Source organism: Gorilla gorilla, chromosome 12 (genome assembly GCF_029281585.2).
Source record: "Gorilla gorilla gorilla isolate KB3781 chromosome 12, NHGRI_mGorGor1-v2.1_pri, whole genome shotgun sequence".
Taxonomy (NCBI): Eukaryota; Metazoa; Chordata; class Mammalia; order Primates; family Hominidae; genus Gorilla; species Gorilla gorilla.
This window is the reverse complement of record NC_073236.2, coordinates 132,366,485-132,385,528: the sequence shown is the minus strand read 5'-3', so window position 1 is coordinate 132,385,528 and position 19,044 is coordinate 132,366,485. Positions and strand designations below refer to the sequence as shown.

The 19,044-nt window shown below is 38.6% G+C and overlaps 1 long non-coding RNA gene across 1 annotated transcript in view; it reads right to left on the bottom strand.

Annotated features, from left to right (window-relative positions):
• The window catches only part of LOC109025694 (uncharacterized), a 57,775-nt gene that overhangs the window by 26,085 nt on the left and 12,646 nt on the right, over positions 1 to 19,044 (bottom strand). The window contains exons 3-4 of the long non-coding RNA XR_002004620.3: positions 13,758 to 13,989; positions 12,928 to 13,033 (exon numbers count right to left, since the gene is read on the bottom strand). This is a non-coding gene — a long non-coding RNA (uncharacterized lncRNA). The remainder of the gene's footprint in view (positions 1 to 12,927; positions 13,034 to 13,757; positions 13,990 to 19,044) is intronic.

Genomic DNA, 19,044 nt, shown 5'->3' with positions numbered 1-19,044 from the left:
CTGTAGGTTTTATCTGGGGCTTGTAGGATAATAAACTGAGAAGAATGTACTATCCAAGTGTTTGGAAAATTGAGATGAGTCTTTTGCTGCCTCACAGCGTGAAAACAAAAGACTTGTATTAGGTACCATGGCAGTAAGAAGTTCCGAAACTATAGACTATAGGAAAATGAATCACTTTTTAGTGAGCTTGATGTTCTATTATACTTTCTCCGTGAAAGCATTTGCTTCTAGGTGTAGAAATTAATAGAAGAGAAACCAAGTTATTACTTGAGAATAGGACAGGTTAAGATGACTTGATAATTGGTTTGATGTAAAAACTGAGAGATTGGAGGAGTCAAGAGTGAATGCCTAATTTCTCTCTTAGGCATAGCAGACCGGATACTAAGTGAAAGAGACCAAAGGAGGAGCATGTTTGGTAATAAAAAATACGTTTGTATATTTGGTGTATTGAGTTGAATTTTATGTGCATTTGATAGCTCCAGGTGAAAATATCTAGCAGAGATGAATTTATTAATTTAAACTCTAGGGCTGAGACCTGTGCTGGGTATGTGCATTTGGGGATTATTAGCGTAGCCCCTAGTAGCCTGAGGCTAGATTAAATAACAAAAAATAAGCATTGAAGAAAAAGGTCAGAAGGCCAACCTCTGAAGCAAAGGGAATACTGACATATAGGGTAACTCAGAGAGGAATCCATGAAGGATTCCACAATGAAAGATTCAAAATGAGAAGAGAACTGTCTTAAAGCTCAAAAGCCAAGATACTAGAGCACTGCAAGAAGAAGTGGCTGTGTCTATCATGCAAGCAGAATGAGCCATCCATGATGGCAACCTTAGAACAGAAAATCCCAGGTGAGAGCATGGCTTTTGGTAGGAAAGATTGTTTAGCAAACCATGGAAACAGCTGATCCCAGCTCCAGAAGGATGGTAGAGGAAAGAGGATCTCACTCAAGGATGATGATGTGGCAGAGGTGAAAGGGTTTAGAATTATTGTGATACAAACAGCAGATATAGTAAAAATGAGAAATGAGAGAAGTGAAAGATTAAAATATTCAGAGGAAAGACTTGAAGAGCTTAATTTTCAGAAAAGCAGCTAGATAGTAATGTTAAATTCATAATTAATAGTAACATAATTAACATAATTAATTTCAAAACTGGGAGAAACGTGTCAGATCTTGTATATGCTCGTTAGATTGTTGATTTATTTTTTATCTTTTTATTTTAAACTTTTGTGGGTACGTAGTAGGTGTTTATATTTATGGGGCACATGAGATGTTTTGATACAGGCATGCAATGTGAAATAGGCACATCATGGAGAATGGGGTATCCATCTCCTCAAGCATTTATCCTTCGAATTACAAATAATTCAATTATACTCTTTAAGTCATTTAAAAATGTTCAACTAAGTTAGTATTGACTGTAGTCACCCTGTTGTGCTATCAAATATTAGGTCTTATTTATTCTTTCTGACTTTTTTTTAACCCATTAACCATTTCCACCTCCCCACCCCAACAGTCCCTTCCCATCCTCTGATAACCATCCTTCCACTGTCTGTGTCCATGAATTCAATTGTTTTGATTTTTAGATCCCACAAATAAGTAAGAACATGTGAAGTTTGTCTTTCTGTTTCTTAATTATGTTGTTTATATATTCTATTTCCCCACCTTAAAACATTGTACTTATTTTAACAACTTCATTAGTATATAATGGAACAAAATGTAAAGTATGTGATTTTTATATTTTCCGTATATTAATATACTTGTGAAACCATCACCATTATCAGCATAATGAGTAGATCCATCATTTCCAAAAGTTTACTTAAGCCTTTTTACAATTTATCCCCCATACCACCCCTCTTCAACCCCCTCTCCAGGGAACTATGAATCTAAATTCTTTCCCTGAGGATTAGTTTGCATTGTTTAGATATTATACAATAGAAATATAGAATATGCCCTCTTTCTTTGACTTCTTTCACTCAGAATACTAATTTTGAGATTAATCCATTTTGTTGCATCTATCACTAATTATTTCCTTTTTATTTCTTAATATCATCACATTGTATAAATATACCACAATTTGCTTAGCCATTCACTTCTTAATATAGTCATTGTCTTGTTTTCAGTTTTGGGCTATTACAAATAAAACTATGAATATCCACATACAAGTCTTTTTGTGGACATGTTTTCATTTGTCTTGGATAAATACCTAGGAGTAGAATGGCTCAGTCAAGTGGTGGGTATATATTTGGTTTTTAAAGAAACTGTTAACTGTTTTCCAGAGTTGTTAAGCCATTTTGTTTGCAGCAGTGAATGAAAATTCCAGTTGCTCTGCATTTTCATCATTTGGTGTGGTCTTTTTAATTGTAGATATATTAACAGGTGTGTGTAAGTATATTGTTATGATTTTAATTTGCATTTTCTTAACAATCAATTCTGTTTAACATCCTTGAATGCATTTGACATCTTTATGTCTTTGAACTAGGTATTAAAATCTTTTGCCCATTTTTTTTGTATTGTATTATTTATCATTACTAAATTATATACCATTCTTTCTGTATCCTGGATACTTTTCCTGGATCTGATGCATGATTTACAAATATTTTTCCTTAGTCTGTGCAGCTCTTAATTTTACTGAAGCACTATTTATCAATTTACTTTTATTTTTATGGATCACGCTTTTGGTGTCAGATCCAAGAAAATTTTGCCTAACTAAGGTCGCAAAATTTTTCTCCTATTTTTTCTTGACGTTTGATGGATTAAAGTTTGACATTTATATGTAAAATGCATTTGGAGTTAAGTTTTTACATGCTGGAAGGTATAAATCTAGTTTTATTTAATGTGTTTTGTATGTAGATCTACAATTTCTCTAATATCGGCAATACATAATGATTTGCTTTTGCTGTGTCTTGTACTTTAGAAACATCATTAATTTTATGTTTTGAAATACCTAGTATATTTTTACTGAATGCTAGACATTGTGTATTTTTTAAAAAATGATACAGGCTCCGGGTGATATAAACTCTCCACCACAAAAGAGTCACCACATTTTTACACCAGACACAAAAAATCAGGGTTGATCATCCTAACCCAGTTAGAGAGTAGGCTAGGTTTCAATTTCTGTAAGGATCTGTTTAGCTCCACTTTGTACTTGCATTTTTAATGTACTATGCAATATCTAAGGCAAGACTCTTAATGCAAAGTTCTCCAGGACTTTCCATTGAGAACCTTTGTGTATCTGCCAGGGCCCTGACCATGGGTGGATGTTGAAGCCTAATCCTTGCCTTATCAGCACTCAGAGAGCTTTCATAATCTTCCAGCTTAGTTTCTTAGTTTCTTACCCCAAGACGCTTCACAATTCAGTGACGAGCTTCATGGGAAAACTGGCTGCATGTCTTTCTCACCTCTCAATCACTTTCTTCTCATCACAACCTTTCACTTTCAGTCTTCAGTTTTTCTCTCCAGCTCCACATGACCACTTTATCCTCTTAATCCTATGTCCCTGAGCCCCACAGGACTACCAAGACTGCTCCTGATCTTGTATCCTGAGCAGCTGTGATCCACTGCTGGCCAGAACCTGGATTCCCAGCTCTTGTCTTGTGTCCAGGATCAGCAAAGAAATTCCCTCAGAAGGAAAGTGGCTTTAGGATGTCAGTTTACTGCTTTGGGTTTATCCCTCTGAAATTTCTCTTCCTCTCCCTTGTCTTTTTTCTTCAGTAGTTCTCTGACCTCTAAGTAGTTTTATTTTTTTTAAATAAACTTGGACTTCTTTAGTGTTTTCCCATGGGAGTGTTGGCCTCCAAGCTACTATGTTCTGTTCAAAAGCAAAAGTTTGATACAGCCTCTTCCCCTTGGCTTGGTAATTAATCTTAGCATTCGCTTGTCTGTTCTCCCTGTTGTCTCCATTTGTATTTGTCATTGTTGTTTTACTGGTTAGACGTCCTCTCTATTATCTTCCACTGAGATTGAAATATGTGTGTATGTTATTTCTTATTCTTGCTTGTTTAAAGTTTAAATATCATCCACATCTAAATTTGTGGATGCAGAAAATTCACTTCTCATGGATGCAATATATCCCTTTTTTCCTCCGAGAAGATGATGGGGGCATCTTTTGCCTCCAGATTCTATGGACTCAGAGTGACACTTCCATCTCTCATTGATGACTGTTCTGTGTTTCAGGCAGAAGGGCAGTTTCCAGGGGGGTAAACATACAATGATGACTTGAATAAACGTCTCTTTATTTTATTTTAAATCAACCCAGTCTCATCAGCTTTTTCTTTTTCTTTTCTTTTTCTTCTTGGTTATGAGGGGAAAGCTGGAAAGAAAACTTTTCTTTTTTTTTTTTTTTGAGATGGAGTCTCGCTCTGTCGTCTAGGCTAGAGTGCAGTGGCACAATCTCGGCTCACTGCAAGTTCCGACTCCCGGGTTCACGCCATTCTCCTGCCTCAGCTTCTGAGTAGCTGGGACTACAGGCGCCCGCCACCTCGCCCGGCTAATTTTTTTTTGTATTTTTAGTAGAGACGGGGTTTCACCGTATTAGCTAGGATGGTCTCGATCTCCTGACCTCCTGATCCGCCCGGCTCGGCCTCCCAAAGTGCTGGGATTACAGGCATGAGCCACCGCGCCCGGCCTAGAAAACTTTTTGTCATTACGACAAGAGCCTCAGTAACCAAGTACACAGACCTCCATTAGAATTTGGGAAAGAGGAGAAGAAAACACATGGATGTCTATTAGTTTTTTCTGACATATCACATGTTTATCTCCAGGATTTCCTTGTATAAAATCATCACAGGGCCTTAGGGGTCTTTGCATACCACATACCCAGGAAACCTGACTTGCATATTAGTAGGAGTTCAAAGAGAGTCAGTTGAATTGCTGCTAGAATCGTGGGGCGACAAGTAGCCAGTGGAGAAGCTGCCAAGAGGGTCATCGGAACCTTCTGCCAGCAGCTGAAGCACAGGCAGCATGGCAGCTAACGTTGAATGAGAAGCAAGTAGGCTTTAAGAAATCAAGTTCTCCATGTAGGTGGGGAATTTTGTTATTTCACTGAACCATCTTAACTTTTCCATATAAATAAGAAATTTAAAAGTTAATGAAAATGACTGTCGGGCAGGAGTGGTAACGACTCCTGTCAGGTTCGTGCGGCTCATCCTTCCTCGCTAATGAGCTAGGGCGAGCTGATTTTCCCCTCTTCCTTTGGCTCTCTCTTTAATCAGTGTGATGTATTCTTGGACTGCCTTTGCGGTTTTTGTGTGGACAAGATGTTGTCAAGCCGATTTTGAATATAAAAAGGGGGTAGGACAAGGACAGGAGCATGTCACTGCTTAATTTTGCATTAGCATTTCAGGTTATTCCAGCTCCTTAATTTTATGACTTTATTTACTAACTATTAGACAGAAAAGCGATCAGAATCAAATTGCCTCGCCTGCACCTGCATGGGCCCGGAAGTGATTTATGGCATCACTGCTACCAGGCTGTTCCCTGGGATGTGCCCCGCACTTTGGCAGCTTCCACCTGGTTGGGCTTCATTTTGCAGCCCGCCTGCACATCGGCCCGGCTCTGCGAGGAGGAACCGGCCACACACAGACCTGCTTCAGCCCATGGCTGAGTTGGAGTCCGTCTTCCTTGGTGATGACCATTCAAAAGCTACTGTAAGCTTTTCAACGTTGTAAACCCCTGTCTATTTCAGATCCTGTGCTTACTTCCAATTAATCTGAATGGGAGTTGCATAGTTCCAGTGAATTTTTATTCTTATTTTGTGTTTTCTTGGCTTTATTTCCCCTATAAATTCAGAGTAGAGTTTGAGACATGGCAATTTTTCATCATGATTGCATCTCTCTTGGTCTTCCAAAAACATGGAAGGGTGTGAATAGCTTGAATAATTATCATTTCCTTCTTCTTTAAAATGCCTATCATGTATTATTTACCTTCCTAAAAACATGGTGAAAGTAAATTTCTTACATGCAGTTTTCAACATGCAACATGTATTTACTGAGTGTCTACTCTAGGCCAAGCACTGTTCTAAGAGTAGAAAATACAGTGGTGTATTAGGTAGAACATGTTCCTACTCCCTTGAAGCATTCATTTAATGAAGTCAGTCAATACAGAATCTTTCATAAAATAAGTATTTTCTGATACTAGAATATTATCCAAAAGAAAATAAAACACTGTAAGAGTAAGGGCTAATATTTTAGAAAGAAGTGAAACCTTTTACCTGAAGCCTTAGGAATTGAAGAATTTTGGAAAGGGCATCACCCAAAGATTATAGCAAGTGCATAGTGAGTCAGGAGACAGGGTGTTTAAAGTTGATAAGCAAGACGACCCTGGCTCAAGTATGGTGAAAAAGAAAAGGGAGGGAGTGCATGGGACTCAGGGTGGAGATGTAAGCAAAGGTCACACCATATAGTTTCTTATATTAGTCCATTCTCATGCTGTTAATAAAGACATACCCGAGGTTGGGTAATTTATAAAGGAAAGAGGTTTAATGGACTCACAGTTCCACATGGCTGAGGAGGCCTCACAGTCATGATGGAAGGCAAATAAGGAACAAAATCATGTCTCACATGGCGGCAGGAAAGAGAGCTTGTGCAGAGGAACATTTATAAAACCATCAGATCTCCTGAGACTTATTCACTACCACGAGAACAGTATGAGGGAAACCATCCCCATGATTCAACTATTTCCACGTGCCCCTCCCCCTTGACATGTGGGGATTATTACAATTCAAGGTGAGATTTGGGTGGGGTCACAGCCAAACCATATCAGTCCTTGTGGTACATTGTAGGAAAAAAAGAAACACATGTATATATATATATATGAATTATTTTTAGCAGGGAAGTGCTTTCATCTAATTCCCTCTTATAAAGATCATTTGCTGTTGGCAAGGATGTGAAGAAACTGGAACAAGGATTTATGCACTATTGGTAGGAATGTAAAATGATGCAGCTACTATGGAAAACAAAAAGCAATTTCTCAAAAAAAATTAAAATAGAATTACCACATGATCCAGCAATCCGCTTCTGGATGTATACACAAAAGAATAAAAAACAATGTCTCAAAGAGATATTTGTACATGTTCATAGCAGCATGACTCACTATAGTCAAAAGGGGGAAGCAGCTAAGTGTCCACTGATGAATTAATGATAAGCAAAATGTTGTATATGCATACAATGAAATATTTAGCCTTACAAGAGAGGAAAATTCTGACATGTGCTGAGCAGGAATGAGGACATTGTGCTAAGCAAAAAACAAAAGAAAACCATCACACAAAGACAAACTGTGTTTCCACTTACATGGTGTACCTGGAAGAGTCAATTTCATAGAGATAGAGGTAGACAAGTGCTGGCAGAAGAGAAAAAGGAGAGTTGTTTAAAGGTTGCATAGTGTCAGTTCAGGATGGTGAAGAAGTAGAGATGGATGGTGGTGATGTTGCACAACAATGTGAATGTACTTAATGCCACTGAACTGCACACTTAAAAGGCTAAGATAGTGAATTTTATGTTAGGTATATTTTACCAAAATTTAGAACTTTTAAAAATGAAAAGATCATTTACTGGTCTTTAGAGTACAGACTTCAGAAGCACAAGCATAAAATCATGCAGACCTGTAGGAAGCTGTTGCCTACGTCCAGCCCCAGACATGATAGTAGCTTGCACTATTAGTCACTTGTAGCCTTTACTAGGATGGTTTCTGTGTAGGTGGAAAATGCAGAGAGTTTATACACAGCCCATTCCAGGAATTTCATTGTAAATGTAAGTAGAGAATTGCAAAGGCATCTTAGCTAGAGAACGTGTTGGGTAATGCAAGGGGCGTGTGTGTGTGTGTGTGTGTGTGTGTGTGTGTGTGTGTTCACCCTTAGCACTAAGAATGTTGACGGGAATATCCATTAGAAAGGGAAATAGTGATGAAGAAGAGAAGGAAATAGTGACTGAATAAGAGAGGGAGAGGAATAAAAAAGCAAAGCTTTGAGGTACTTTTGAATCAGATCTAGTGAAAATTTAGAAGTGTTGTCTTCAGATAGGGGTAAGAAAAGGTCATTCATGGTAAAAAGTGGGCAGTAAAAGCATGGGGCGCAGTGCCTGTATACTGGTACTCTAAATGTGAGAAAAATGATACTATTCTCATTTAATTATTTCAGCTTCATCAGTGAAATGAGAAGTGAGGTTATTACTTGGGTGTGAAGAGGGTACAAATAATTGCTGAAGGTTACAGTACAGAGTAGAAGTTTGACATTGTTGTCTTGGTGAGTGACAAAGCTAATTACTTAAGGGCAATGCAGTAGCATAGCCTAGTAGGACTTACAGTCCCTTGGGATTTGTGACAAATGTACGTATGTCATTTATTCCTCAAAGCATTCCTACAAGATAGGTATCATTTTACTAGATTTATAGGTCTAGGCCTGGGGCTGAGAAGGCAGAGTAAGCAGGGGGCCATGTTCCTTTTGTTTGTACAAGGCCACACCTCCAGGTGCAGGATCTACTTAGGATCTGCCAATTGCTCAGCACCTGACATTTCTGTTAATCTTACTATGGCAATATCTTAGCTTCCACTAACAGAGAGGATCAAAGTAAAGTTTAGGCAACTTCCCAAAGTCACAAGAAGCAGAAGTAAGTTTCAAATAATTCTGGCTCCAAACTCTTGTCTTCCACCTACCCACACACTCCACGCAGAGCAATGTCCTCAGGCAGGGGTGGAGATAAGCTGAGGCATAGCCCATAACCAATTCTCTTCATTCTCCCAGGCCACAGAAAATTTATAATTGTATTCTATGTGTATTTAAAATGATCTAAAATATAAATTTTGGAAAGTTCACAGATTCAGATCCCAGGTACACTTAGGTTTTTACCTCTTTGTTGAGAAATAAAATAATCTGAGGCCTAACGTTAAACAAAGTCAAAACTACTGCTGAGTTTCCAAACTTCTAGTTCCGCGTGATCTGTTGTTGAAGTTGCTGGCAGAAGGCATTTTATCTAAATACATTGAGTTATTTGGAAATGTCCATCTTAATATGCTCAAATATGATGTTTTCCCAGACAAAGGTCAAAGTGCCCAAGTACAGTTAAGGGTCAGGGAAATTTGGAGTAACTGGATTTGTTGCTTTTCAGTCTGGAGTTTAGGGAATAACCTCGAATAAGCTTTGTTGTTCAGTATGGTCTCTCTCACTATTTTATCTTTTTATGAGCACCTTCAAATCAATATACCTTGTCACTTGCTGACATATGAAAATGGTTAAAGATTTTATCTCAAAATAAAATATTTCATAATTCTTCCCTGGTGTAGCTTTTTCTATCATTGAATCTAAAATTAAATTGATTTATCATTTGTAAACATAACACCAAATGCAGAGTGATAGAACTGATTACATTTTTTAAAATTCATCTATATGTCAAAAATACTATAAACAAAGTTAAATAGCAAGCTGTGAAGAAAATTGCAAAGTGCAGATCAAAAAATCCAAAATGTATGATAGAAAACAGAAATACAATAATATAAATATAGACAAAGCATATAAAATATAATTCACAATGAGAAATACAAATGCTCAACAGATATAAAAAAAAGTTCTTCAAATAGACAAATGGGATTACATCAAGCTAAAATGCTTCTGCACAGCAAATAAAATAACATAGAAATAGAAGAGACAACATATGGAATGGGAGAAAATAATTTAAAACTATCCATATGACAAGGGATCAATTGCCATAATATATAAGGAACTCAAACAACTCAATAGCACACACACACAAAAATGATTGAATGTGGGCAAGAGACCTGAATAGACATTTTTTAAAAAAACACATATAAGTGACCAACAGGCATATGAAAAAAAGGCTCAACACCTCTAATCATCAGGGAAATGCAAATAAAAACCAAATGAGATATTATCTCACATATGTTAAAATGGTTATTATAAAAAGGACAAAAATAATGAATGTTGTCAAGAATATGGAGAAAGGGGAATGCTCATACACTGTTGATGGAAATGAAAAGTGCAGCCACTATGGTGAGCAGCGTGGAAGTTCCTCAAAAAACTAAAAATAGAGCTACCATATAATACAGCCATCCCACTCCTGGGTATATATCCAAAAAAGAAAAAAGAGGAAATCAGTATGTCAAAAAGATATGAACACTCTCCTATTTATTGCAACGCTACACAATAGCCAAGACATGAAACCAACCTAAGTGTCCATCAACAAATGAATAGATAAAGAAAATGGAGTATATATATATACACAATGGGATATTATTCAGCCATTAAAAACAATGAAATCTTGCCATTTGCAAAAACATGGATGGAACTCAAAGTCATCAGGTTAAATGAAATAAGCCAAGCACAGAAAGACAATCATGGCATGCTCTCACTCACATGCGGGAGCTAAAAAACGTGTCTCATGGAAGTAGAGAGTAGAAAGATGGTTCCCAGAGGCTACAAAGGGTAGGGTGGAGGGGGAGATTAAGAAAAGTGTGTTAAGGGGTACAAAATATAGTTAGGTAGAAGCAATAATTTCTAGTATCAATAGTACAGTAGGGTGACTATAGTTAATAATTTATTGTGTGTTTCAAAACTTCCAGAATAGAAAAATTGGAATAGTCCCAACACAAAGAAAAGATAAATGTTTGAAGTAATGAATATCCCAGTCACCTTGATTTTGTCATTACGCATTGTATTCAGATAGATATTCCACTACCTCATGTGTCCCCCAAATATGTACAACTAGTATATATCAATTTTTAAAAACTAAAAGATTCTTCAACTTACATGCATAAAAATACAATGATTTATAATCAGTAGCCACTGATTAGAAAAAATCATCTCAAGCAAATCATAAATTTATCATTATCATTAAACTTTGAAAATGCTAAGAGTTTGTGAGTATGCAGAAACTTGTTATCCACTTGGTGTGGGTAAAAGTCTTATGGAGGACAATTTCAATTTATATATACAAATTTTAAAATGTTCACACTTTTTAGAAAGCAGTTTTACTTCCAGTAATGGTTATAGTAACCACAGCAATAATTAGCTGAATGGGCAAACATGTAATTAGAGAGTGGCAACCTTATAAACTTGCTCACACTGCTGGGACCATTGGAAACCTCAGAATAAAACACATGGGCACACTGAATCCTAACGAACATATAACCATTTCTCTGTCTCCCTCAGGGACTCAATGTAGTGTTGCTTATATTAAGCATTTAGTCAACATATATTTAACGGTTATGTAGTTTAACTGTAAAAGACCTATACAGGAGCTGATAGAAATGAAAAGACACGTAGTAACCAATTCATTACTCAATCCTCAAAACTTCTCTGCCAGTTGAGTTAGACAGAGTCCTTAAGTTTTATGAAAAGTATATGGAGATGTAAATGTTCAACTTACAAATATTTTAAGAGATATGTGTGTAGTGAATGGGATAATACTTGTAAAATTTCTAGAACAGTGCCTGGCATACAGCAGGGGTTCAGAACCTAACAGGTAGTGTAATAAAATTACACCAGTGTGTGTGTTATTATCAAAGATTCATGGCATGTTTCCTTTATAAATGGTTCTTCCTTTCTTCTCTTCCCTCCATTTTTCTCTATTCCTCCCTTCTTTCTTTCATCCCTCTCTTTCATTTCTTTCTTCTAACATTTTTGAATATCTAAGATGAGTCATGCATTTTACTAGGCACTGAAATAAGTAAAAAACCAATACCATGTTGTCGTTGTTGTTTTTCTCGTAGAATTCATAGCATAATTGATACAACTAGCTTTGAAAGAAGCAATGTCATACACGACAAGAAAAATCTCTAGCATCTGAAGCTAATTCTACTTGGATAAAATTTTAAGACTTTTGTTTGTAGTGGATTTTGAAGACCAAATGGTAATATATAAGACAACATATAAGACAGAGAAGGCAGAGACGCCTTTTCTTGCCTATGACATAATTTTGCATTTGAAAGGATATACGGGTTTTGGAGACCTCAGGGACTGGAGAAATAATAGGAAGAACTTCAGACAAAGTAGGTGAAAATAAGTCACAGTAAGTGTGGAAAAGATATTGAAAAAGATGAAAAGGAGTTTGTGCTTGATCCTATGTAAAAAATTTCAAGAAAAGCAATGGCCTGATCCATTTTGTTTGTGAGACTAGCATGCTGACAATGATAAGGACAAATTAACTACGATAGCACCTGATTTAATATACACTTTCTTTCGAGAACATCTACCATGGGCCTAGAGTGTGCCTGTGTTACTCAGTGCCAAGGGTGTGCATGCATTTCCTAAAGCAGAATGAGCAATGTGTTTATTTCTCCTGAGAGCCTTTCTTTCCTCAAGTATCTAATAGCTCAGGGAGGGTCTGCTTCCTTCATTATTTATTCAACAAACATTATATTACTCTAAGTTGAACTAGAAGAAAGAGACCCAAAGAATATAAAGGCATGGTTTCTTCTCTCCAAAGTATTACAGGCTAACAGGACAGGAAAGAGCTTAACTGTCTAGCAATGGGGCATGATCAATGCTACCGTAGACATGTACAGTGGAAGAAAAATGGAGGGGACATTGACTATTCTCGGAAGAAACATTTTCCCAGGATAGGAAACACTCAAGGCAGGTTTCGATAGATGAAATTGGACTTTACAAGGAGTTGAAGGGGAGAAACGCCTTCCAATCCCATCTGTTTTCGTGATGCTCTTTTTCTTTTCTTGGTGCTTTGCTTTGACCCAATAGGAAGGGAGGGTTGCCCTCTCCTCCAGAGTCCTGTAACATACTGCCATTTTCAGTATGGCCCGGGGCTTTGAATGTGCCTGAATAGCATGTATGCAGTCTTATTGTATCATTAGACAAGCTCTTTGAAGTAAGTAAAATAATTTTAATTTTATAAACAAGGTAAACCCCAGGAAATCTAAGTCAGTGGTCATTACGACTATATCACATATGCCTCTGTATTGACAATTACCTCTAAGTACCGCCACATGCTCCCAAGTAAGAACAGGAGTCCCACTTATTTATGCTGCATCCCCAGTGTAGCGGTGTCGAGTGTAGCCTTGGACCTAGCAGGTGTCCTAAAATATTTAAGGAATGAACAAATAAATTAATGCGTAAGCCCTAGAAATGGCTCTTGAGACTTAGCTACTTCCACCAGATATGAAGATCTTTTGTTTTATATGCTTTGCCTTCTGAACTAAATTATTTCCCTCTTGAGGGCAGAATATCTACCTTAATCTTAGTAACCCCCCATAGCACCTAACGCAGAGCCCTGTCCAATGTAGGAGACCTTGACAGATTTTTTTTTAAAGTAAATTACTCATTTTCGATAGCTTTTGGAATAAACTTCAGTCCACCTGCTTAGTTTTGTAAAACCATATCTAATCCCATTAGGTAGGTTTTTGCCTTATTGCTATTCTGGAAGAAATTTAAATCATTGCCCCCCCTCCAACAATGCTCTTTTTTCCCCTAAGATGTTTTTGTTAGCTCTGGGGTTTTAAAATACCTTCACACATCCTAACCTCTGTGGCTAATATGAGCCATGCAGAGACCTTCTTTCCTCTACGGAAATTAATTTAAAACGTGGCTTTTGCTGGAGCAAATTCTTAGATCCCAATAGGTTTCATTCTTACAAGAAATCTTAGCAAATTATAATTAAAGGAAAAAATTAGGGGGTAAAAGAAGGGAAAAAACTACCATCTTAAACCTTGACTGCAGTTCTAACCTGTATTATTGTTTTGTTGCTTTTTTAGCCAAGTTAAATTGTTGTTGGAAGTAAATTTTGAAAACCACTTTCCATACCATTTAAAACTCCAAATTTCTGCCCCTCATTTTAACTTTGAGACATTAGTATCTCTGGTGAGCTTGAAACATAGTTCTCTAAGAAGAGAGCTGCCATTTTCCCTGCAGCTGTTAAATTGCTGTGAGTTGGCACCAAACTTGCTGGAGTACACCTTGAGGTCCACGTGTGTCTGTGTCGTGGTGAGAGCTCGGAGCCTCCCCACCTGCTGTGTCCGTTAATGGTCACTCTCTCCTGAATGAAAAATGTGAGAATGCAGATTTCAAAATGACTGCCATCTCTATCTTTATTGAAATCTTCCATTATTGTGGGAAGACAGGTAAATAGAGATGCTGGTCAGAAATCAAATTAACCAGTAAAGAACTATCGATGAGCTGGCTGCACTAACGCGGAATCTCTATTACTCCCACTCCCATGAAGCCTGCTGTGTCCAATGGCTAGTGAACAATTCCAAAACCGTGGTGACAACTTCTACTTCTTTTGGGGGCTTCTACCAATTTCATAACATATAAATTATGTTCAATCAGTATGGCTGTTATGTATTTTTCAAATCTATCCTCTCATCTGTGCTATGCCAATACTTTCATTCAGGCTTTCCACACATTTTCCTGAAAATTGTTAAAGGCGTCTGATGCTGGGTTCATACCCATAATTTTGACACTTTGGGAGGCCAAGGTGGGAGGATTTCTTGAGGGCAGAAGTTTAAGATCAGCCTAGGCAACATAGTAAAACCCCATTTCTACAAAAAAAAAAAAAAAAAAAACTAGTGTGCACGTTGGTGGGCACCTGTAGTCCCAGCAATGCAGGAGGCTGAGGTGGGCAGACTGCTTGAGCCCAGGTGGCTGAGGCTGTAGTGAACCATAATTGTACCACTGTACTCCAGCCTGCATGGCACAAGGCGACCCTGTCTTAAAAATAAATGGATAAATAAACAAAGAAGAAAAATCCTCTTAGCTGGTCTTCTTGGGGCATATACAACAGAGAGGAGCAGAGAAAGTCATCGTATGTAGAGCTTAATGCCATGTGATTCTCCTCAACTGACAGGAGACGTTATTACTTCTAACATCACCATAAGATTCAATACTGTTTCCAATGTTTTACTCACCATCTCTGTGGAATCATCATATCTGCCCACTGCTTTGTGATTTACAGTGACCTCCCCACCACACTTTCCCCATGGGAAGAAGGTTCTTCCCTGTCCTGTTCACGTGGGCTTGGCCACAGGGCATGCTTCAACTAGATAAATGTGCAAAAGTGTCAAGAGCCATGTAGAAGCTGTGATAGCCATCAACTAGTCTGGTCATGCCATTTTCCCTCTGCCAGGGGACGGGCATATCCTAGATAAGAACTGCTCCTTCAGCCTGGGTCTTGGAAGGAAAAATAGCTGTCAGAGCAGCAGCTGACCTCAGCCAACGTATAACCTTTGCGAAAGGTAAACCTTTGTTGTTTCAGCCTCTGAACTTTGGGGATTATTTCTTTTTCTTGTTATATTGCCCAGGCTGAACTCAAACTCCTGGGCTCAAGCGATACTCCTGTCATAGCTTCCTAAGTAACAGGGACTTGGGGTTATTTGTTACTCTTAACAGTAGAACAAAACCATGATAATAAAAACTTTCATTTTTAGGCTATTTAATTCCTTGTAAATCATGATTTTGTAGCAGCTGGTATCACCTTGGCATAAGCTTTCATTGGATTTATGAAATAATGTTTTGTCTTACTCAGCATGAACTGCTGTGACAAACATCACAGACTAGATGGCTTCAAGAACATTTACCTCTCCTAGTTCTGGAGGCTAGAAGTCTGGAGTCAGGGTGCCAGCCTTGTTGGGTTCTGGTGAGGCTTCATCCTGGTTTATAGAAGGCCACCTTCTTGCTGTGTCCTCACTTGGCAGAGAGCTCATCTCTTTTGTGTTTCTTTTTGAGGGCACTAATCTCATTCATGAGGACTGCAACCTCAGGGTCAGATCACCACTCTCAGGCCCCACCTCCTAAGACCATCACGTTAGGGATTAAGGCTTCAACGTATGAATTTTGAGGGGATACTGACTTTCAGTTGGTAGCATGTCTCTTTTTCAGAACATCCAAAGATTATTGATTATACGAGATCATACCTGGAAGGCAACATGCTGAACATAAACTCAGTAATTTACTAATGTAATCTGTATCTCTGCCCATGTCTGCTCTTTATTAATTTTCAGTGACTTAGCTGTGTGTATTTGATGTCTTAGCTCGTGTCAAAGAACGATGTATTCCAAAAGTCTTTCTCTTAAAAATGATTTGTTAAAAAGGAGAAATATTTCTGATGTTGATCCTTTTCTTCACTTCTGGCTTCAGAGCAGTGAGCTGTCCTCTTTTGGTGGCTCTATTAACAATTAACCTTCACATAAATGGCAGCCAACCTTCCCTTTGACACTGTAATTGTTCCATAATTCTGGCTTGAAAAAGACTATTTCATCATCGGCAGCAAACATTTGTTAAACCTCCATTAAGCACCAGGTTGAGAAACAATAAAAATGTACAATTCAGAGCCTACTCTGGGGAAGCACATGCTGGAGCCTTGGAGGCAGAGCAGCCTGGGTGCCAAAGGGAGAAGCTCAGGTGAGGCCTCAGGGCCAGGAGAAATTTCACTCCTTTCAAAAATAGGCTCCAGAATGGCTTCCTGGAAAGCACAGAGGGAAGAAACAGCACCAAGAATGGTGGATGGAGGAGACAGGACTGGAACGTGATGGGAAGGTAAAAAGAAAGTTGGAAAAGAGAAGAAAAAGGACACTTTTCGAGCATCTGCTACATGATGTTAGGATTTACATTTTTTCCTAATGCAATCTTTAAAGCAAGTCTTATGAAGTGGGCATCATCATGCCCATTCTAAAGACAGAGACATTGAGGCTGATCACTTACTCAATGCCTCATGGCTAGTAAGTGTCCAAGCTATGAGTTCCTGTTCTCTTTGCCTTTCAAGCAGTGGCTTTTGCAATGTGTAATTTTTCTGATCTTTGACCTCTTAAACCACATTACCTACATATCCCTTACAACCTCCCTTGACTGTTGTAAGCCTAAAATGAGAAGTGAGTGTGTGTAACCTCTCAGCTGCAGGGTCTCCACACTGGGCACTCCTTTCTGCCCTTGCACATGCTCTTCCCTCTGCGTGAAAATGGCCACACTGCCCAAGGTAATTTATAGATTCAATGCCATCCCCATCAAGCTACCAATTGGAAAAAACTACTTTAAAGTTCATATGGAACCAAAAAAGAGCCCACATTGCCAAGTCAATCCTAAGCCGAAAGAACAAAGCTGGAGGCATCACGCTACCTGACTTCAAACTATACTACAAGGCTACAGTAACCAAAACAGCATGGTACTGGTACCAAAACAGAGATATAGACCAATGGAACAGGACAGAGCCCTCAGAAATAACACCACACATCTACAACCATCTGATCTTTGACAAACCTGACAAAAACAAGAAATGGGGAAAGGATTCCCTATTTAATAAATGGTGCTGGGAAAACTGGCTAGCCATATGTAGAAAGCTGAAACTGGATCCCTTCCTTGCACCTTATACAAAAATTAATCCAAGATGGACTAAAGACTTAAATCTTCCCTCAGCTTAGAATGCTCCTGTACCTGTTGGCAGTACATGCCAGTTCATGCAGGCTGCAGACACTCTCAGCGACAACATTTGCACGGAAGGGAAAGGACTCTTTGAAAGTTATATGCCGTCTTAGATACATTCCTGGCTGTTATCATAGAATGAGTTAAAGCATATCAGTATTTGTAACTCAGCAATACATGCTTTCATATACTTTGAATGAGAATTTACCATATCTTTTTAAAAGAATCCAATATACATTCTGATTTATCATCTGCCATTGCCCGTTTATCTTATCTCCCTTTCTGAAATATCCTTTCAAGATGGAAAGTACAGCTGATTACAGAAGGTGTGTTTATAACTTGGTGACAGAGAAAGGAAAGTCAGGCGAGCACTATTGAATCAGATAGTTGGGGGTTTTATTGTGTTCTCTGAGCTACTTTTAATAAACTTTCTTGATACTCAGTAAAAGGATGTGGTCTCCATCAAAAGCTCTTTTCGGTAACCAAATCAACAAGAGGAGAAAAACACACCTACACAGTCCCAGGTGCAGCTGAACTGTGGAGAACTTTGTGAGGGTGCAGGGTGCCTCTGCTCCCACCAGCTCTGAGGGGCTCCCTGGGACCGGCAGCTCACATCTCACACAAAGTCACAGGTGTGTGGCAGCAGCGAGCTTCTTTCAGCTACAAGTTCAGAGGAAAGAGAGTGCACTGCCCTGTTCTCTCCCAGCTTAGAATTGCAGCTGTCTTCCAGCTAACACTTTTCTATGCCCACCTCAATCTCAAAGCACTGGCCGAAGTCCAAGTATACTGAGCAGCCCCGACTTCATCTGCCAAATGCCCATCCATCCTCTTAGCCAGTCAAGCATTTGTAGGGACAGGGGTGTAGAGAGGAGGCTGGTTTGGAAAATGAGGCATCGGCTTGGGGTGATGGAGGAGAAGCACATATGACTCTTGCCCAAGGATGGGCAGGACCTTCTTTGCTTGGGGCCATTCCCCGCATTCTCTCATTGAGGTTAAAGAGAAGACACATGTCCTCCTGCCAGAGTCCCATGGTCAATAAATAAAACATGGCTGAGAGACAGGATATGGCTCCTGGGAGACTTCCCCCCACTGCCGACAACTTTTCTTTCTGCCTCAGAATTCTTCATGCATATTTTGATGCATCTTTAATTCTATACATGTTGTAGTCAAGGTACTTTGATAGACCTCATGACGTGTCAAAATATTGTTTGTCTCTGTCTTAAAGTTGTTAGACCTCAGTTTCTTTACCATATAAGAGTGAGCATTTATCTTTATTTATTTTAAGGAGTTATTCAAAGTTATTACATAGATGAAAAGTCAGACAAGCAGGGAGCATGTCTGTTTGGTTGGCCTCTGCTTCATCAGTTAGCTATGCAAGAAAATACACAACTAATAGATAACTATTCTCTGGTCTGTAGTAGCAGTGATTTAAAAAACAACAACAAAAAAAGTCTACTCTAATGTGAAGTGTCAACTCTAATACATTCATTGGCACACTCTGGGTGCTTCCACATATATGACTTCCTTTAGGCTTCATGGTCACTCTGAGAAGTAGGTCTTATGATAGTTGTTTGACAGAGAAACGGGGGCTAAGAGAGTTTAAGTGACTCCACAAAAGGCTCAACATTTGTGTTGCAGCCAGAGTTTCAACCCAGACCCTTAAATCTAAGCCCGATGC